General features: G+C 38.4%; 2 long non-coding RNA genes across 3 annotated transcripts; both read right to left on the minus strand.

Moving 5' to 3' along the window:
* On the minus strand, positions 1-1,022 carry LOC136354871 (uncharacterized). Its single transcript, XR_010738741.1, has 2 exons — positions 883-1,022; positions 1-178 (listed from the first exon to the last, which is right to left on the minus strand). It is a non-coding gene; the product is annotated as an uncharacterized lncRNA (long non-coding RNA).
* Positions 1,023-1,816: 794 nt separating this feature from the next.
* Positions 1,817-3,458, minus strand: LOC112936147 (uncharacterized). 2 transcript variants are annotated; one of them, XR_003240068.2, is made up of 2 exons: positions 2,916-3,458; positions 1,817-2,164 (listed from the first exon to the last, which is right to left on the minus strand). It is a non-coding gene; the product is annotated as an uncharacterized lncRNA (long non-coding RNA). The 2 variants fall into 2 exon arrangements; XR_003240067.2 differs by having other exon boundaries at positions 1,817-2,167.
* Positions 3,459-5,130: the final 1,672 nt, after the last annotated feature.

Raw genomic sequence — 5,130 nt, forward strand, 5'->3', positions numbered from 1 at the left:
TAAGCAAAGCGATTCAATCCATCCATTATATTATATCTTGAATGGGCAGTGGAAATCGAAGAGACATTCAGAATCGCCAACAATACACAACGCATCTAGCTGAAAATTTTGAAAACTTGGTTTACTTACAGTTCCGGATGACTAAGGCACTCCTTTTATCCAATTTATTCAGTTTAACCTGTTGCAGTAGTCAAATTAAAATTAAATTCAAATCAAACCTACAAATATTTATGAAATATCAGTAAAATCCAACTTCTAAAATATATCCAACTAAAAAAACATAGTAAAAAGCACATCAATTTTAGAAATTGCTTTGGCATAGAAAGCTACCTGAATATCAGTTTTTGTGGACGCAATATCAGAAAATGATGGGCAAATGATAAATCATTAGAAGACTGAATTTAGACTAAAAATAAAAAGTAAAACCTATTGTGACCAACCACAACTGCCAGCTTAGTCTACCCGTTGGCATGATCATCCCAAGGAACTCAAATAATAAGTGCTTGCATTATGACATGAACTTGACATTAAGCTTTGTCAAGAGATAGTTCCATGTGATTCCCTTGAAAACTTTAATATATTCAACTTGCTCCTAGCATTTAACTCAGTGAACATTTTGACATATATCCAATTTATCAATACATGAACTATTTTATAAGTATGGTCGCTGCTTCAGAATTGTGGAGACAATTGCTGAGAAATCCATCCTCTCTGGCATTTAGCTCGGGAGTAGTTCGGTGATAAAAACATTAATAAATCAACATCCTATATATTTAGGCATCTGTAAATTATAAATTATAAGTAGTGCAATATATAAAATAACAAGTTTTTTTTAAAATTAGTACTACTTTCTTCTGGATGATATTGATCTGGAGCCCTTGCCTCGCTTGTAATCCATCTCCTAGAGTGGTCAGAAAGGAAGAGCCAAAGATGTGCAGTGGTCAGGTGCAGCAGCTTTGCTGCTCTCCCCTGCTGTCAACCATCCATATATACCAGGCCATTATTAGATTTACATGGGAAAAAATAATTAATCCAAACATATAACATTGCCATAGCTGTATATGTATAACATATGTAACTTGTTTGTCTGCAAATTTAAATGGTAAAGTTTCACAATTTGTTGGAATTGAAAATTATATTTTGTATAGCTCACTTGACACTGATCATCCGTCAGTAATCAGCTCGTTTCAACCTGTTGTGGATGCTACATATTATATCTTAGCTGAATTGAAATGCCTGACAGAGGCAATAAGATATATTGAGCTATTTCTATAGGAACTGCAGAAAGCACTGCTTTTTTATTCCCTAAAGAAACAGTACCCATTGTTTTCCTTTTGGAAACCTACCTTGATATAATCAAATATAGAGCAATATGGAGCAATATAGTTTATTTTACTCCTATGGCAGTAGATGATTTGTGATCTTCAGCTTAGTCTTCAGGACTCACTGTATCAACATATTTTAGTAACAATATAAACCAAATTTAGTAAAATCTAAGTGATTGGTATATGAAGTCCAGAATTAAAAACATCTCCAAATCTAAGCCATCATACCAGTTTCATCTCAGAGTTAATAGGTGCAAAATCTGAACAAGAAAATTAGGTTGGACATATCGATAGAGATTAGTAAAATCTAAGCTAGTGCTACATGAAGCCCTGAACTGAACTAAAAAAAATCTCCGAACCTAAGTCATCCTGCCATGTTCATTTCAGAGTTAATAGGAACAAAAATCTGAAAAAAAATAGAAAATTAGGTTGCACATATCAACAAATTAAGATTAGTAAAATCTAAGCGAGTGATATATGAAGTCGTGAACTAAAAATAGTCTCCAAACCTAGGCTATCCTGCCATCTTCATTTCTGAGTTAATAGATACATACATCTGAGAAAATAGAAAATTAGGTTGGAGAGGGTATTCAATTGAACCTAGCTTTTTAGCAGAAAATGAAAAGGAAAAGAAAAGTTATTTAATTGAAGATGTACTTGCAGCTCTGAAATTAAAAGATATTCAATTGAACCTGACTTTTAGCAGCAAAACAGAACCATCGCATCAAGTGCAAGTTGGGGAGCTGTTCAGAAGCAAAACGCCACAGTTGGAACACTTTGAATTCAGATGAATTTTACTGAATGGAGGCAAACATGTCATGCCAATCGGTCTGGCACTACTGCTGAATCCAAAAGAAATTAATTATTAACTGATCTATAAAACAGATCTTAGCAGCTGAGCAATTATACCTCTAAGTTTACGACTAAATGCTAATCAACTAAAAATCTGTGAGTGTTTCAGTTGCAACGGAGTAAATTAGTAACTGCAAGAACTGAACCTATGGCCAAATGTAGATTGCATACCAGTATTTGTGATTTGGGTTCCAGGTAATCAAATAGTCTACTTTGTCGATAATATAGTGGACACATACATTCAGAAAATAGGAACAACGCGGTTTTTTTTAGTTTCAGTGTGAGAAAGAGAGCAGACCTATCAAGCCTCAACAATCATCAGATCATGGAGCGATTTTCTTTATTTCTTAGTAAAGCTTCCTTATGGACAATTTAAGTTCCTGAATATGCCAATCATGACTCATGAGTGGTGTACCATTCTCAGAGCCAAGAACGAGATCGATGTCACAATATGTAGAAACAACTTAGCTGCAGTAAACTGAAGCAAAGCAAATGAGCACAGATGATATGACGATGCCTGGCAAGCTTTCTATGCTGCGATTCATCCCAGGGAGATGATCGGTACGGAAAACAACAGTTCTACCAAGGTCACTTCGCTATTCTCAGATAGTCAGATGTATTATCATTATTCACAAATCACAACAGCAGCAGGAATCAAGTCTGCCCTGCATTTGGGTTGGTTCCAGAACCGTGCGGCGATTGTTGAAGAAGAGGAAGGGGGAAGCAATGGATGATTACCTGCTTGACCACCATCGTCGGCGAAGCGAAGAACGTGTAGCACGGCCTGCCCGCTGACCTGAACAGGATGGAGGAGCGGGAAGCCTCGCCGGCGGCCGTCCTGACAACCTTCTGCGGCGGCGGGGTGATCAGCTGAGGAGGGGGCGATGGGGTTGGAAGGGGCGGTTGGAGGAAGGGCGGTGTTCCAGTGGTGGCGGCGGACCCGGCGACGTGCGGTTGCCGCGGAGGACGTTGATGACGGCGGCTGCGGAGGGCTAGAAGGGAGGGGAGGCAGCAGGACGGATGTGAACCTCGCCGTTCCGGCGCCGGCGCGGTGCAGCACCCGTCAGCAAGGGAAGGGGGGATGCGGGGCGGTGGGGCGGGGGCGCGTTACGCGCGTAGGAGGCGGCGGCGGCGGCGATGCGGCCCGCTTCCTCGGCAACGACGACGGCTCCGACGGGAGGTGGCGGCCACAGGCGATCCGAGGCAGCGGCGGGGTAGGGAAATCGGGAGCGCAGCCACGCGAGCGGAGCGGCGCCGGCGGGCGCGCAGGAGGCGAGCGGCGGGCGGCGCCGCGCAGGAGGATAGGTTTTCCCTTTTTTTTTTCGGCGGCGGTGGGTTCTTTTCACTTTTTTTTTCGCTAACCGCGCTGTGTACCACGTGAGAATCGCTAATTGCAGGGGTTGATCCAACTTTTGATATAAACCGTTGGATGAACAGATCTAAGGGTCAGGAGAGAGAGAGTTGTTGGATGAACTGGTACTTTTTATATCTATCTATCTATCTATCTATCTTCTATCTATCTATCTTCTATCTATCTATTATCTATCTATCTATTATCTATCTATCTATCTTCTACTATCTTCTATCTATTATCTATCTATCTATCTTCTATCTATCTTCTATTATCTATCTTCTATTATCTTCTATCTATCTATCTATCTATCTTCTATTATATACTAAAAGTCCATTAAACTTCCTATAAACGCTCTCAAGCCGCCACGTGAGACTCCTACAAACGCTCCTAGGCCGCCACGTGGCTCTATCTAATCTAACCGTCGATTTTCACTTAAATTGGTGGACCCAATATTTTAGACCATTAGATTATATTTTCACTTAAATCGGTGGACCCGATATTTTAGGCTATTAGATTAGATGTATTTTATTTTAAAGAAACTAATTCCTTACTCTAATACGTACGTATACAGGAGAAACATCATACCTACGTACAACGAGGGAACCAATGAAGCTTACCAATTGTTGGCGTCAGAAGAAAAAAAAACTACGCACAAAATTACTATAAAATCAATAAGAAAAAAAACATACGTACTTAGTACCATGCGAAAAAATTGATGATATTTAAAATAAGATTTTCTATTATTTAAAGATAAAGTTCATTAAACTTCCTATAAACGCTCTCAAGCCGCCACGTGAGACTCCTAGAAACGCTCATAGGCCGCCACGTGGCTCTATCTAATCTAACCGTCGATTTTCACTTAAATTGGTGGACCCAATATTTTAGACCATTAGATTATATTTTCACTTAAATCGGTGGACCCGATATTTTAGGCCATTAGATTAGATGTATTTTATTTTAAAGAAACTAATTCCTTACTCTAATACGTACGTATACAGGAGAAACATCATACGTACGTACAACGAGGGAACCAATGAAGCTTACCAATTGTTGGTGTCAGAAGAAAAAAAACTACGCACAAAATTACTATAAAATCAATAAGAAAAAAAAACATACGTAGTTAGTACCATGCGAAAAAATTGATGATATTTAAAATAGGATTTTCTATTATTTAAAGATATAAAACATTTTACTCTATAAATTTACATAAATATCACCATTGATTTTCATTTAAATTGGCAGACCCTATCGATGTTTTAGAATACTAGATTAGATGTACCCATTATAAACTAAAAGTTCATTAAACTTTTTAAAAATAATCCTCCATATGACATCCTACAAACGTTCCTAAGTTGGCACGTGATACTCTAATAAATTAGTGATTTTTTTAAAATTTCTAAAACAATTTGGTGAACACATTATTTACAACCATTAGATTAATTTTCAAGAAAACATTTCTCTCCTATACCCAGGCCCACCTAAGCCTGTATGTATAAGTTAATTTTTTTTAGAAAAAAACAAGCAGACGTATGTACGCCTCCTCTTCCTTCAATTCATATCTCCACATTTTTACCTATTCCTTCTCCTTTTTTCATGCTT

Source organism: Oryza sativa, chromosome 12 (assembly GCF_034140825.1).
Source record: "Oryza sativa Japonica Group chromosome 12, ASM3414082v1".
Classification (NCBI taxonomy): Eukaryota; Viridiplantae; Streptophyta; class Magnoliopsida; order Poales; family Poaceae; genus Oryza; species Oryza sativa.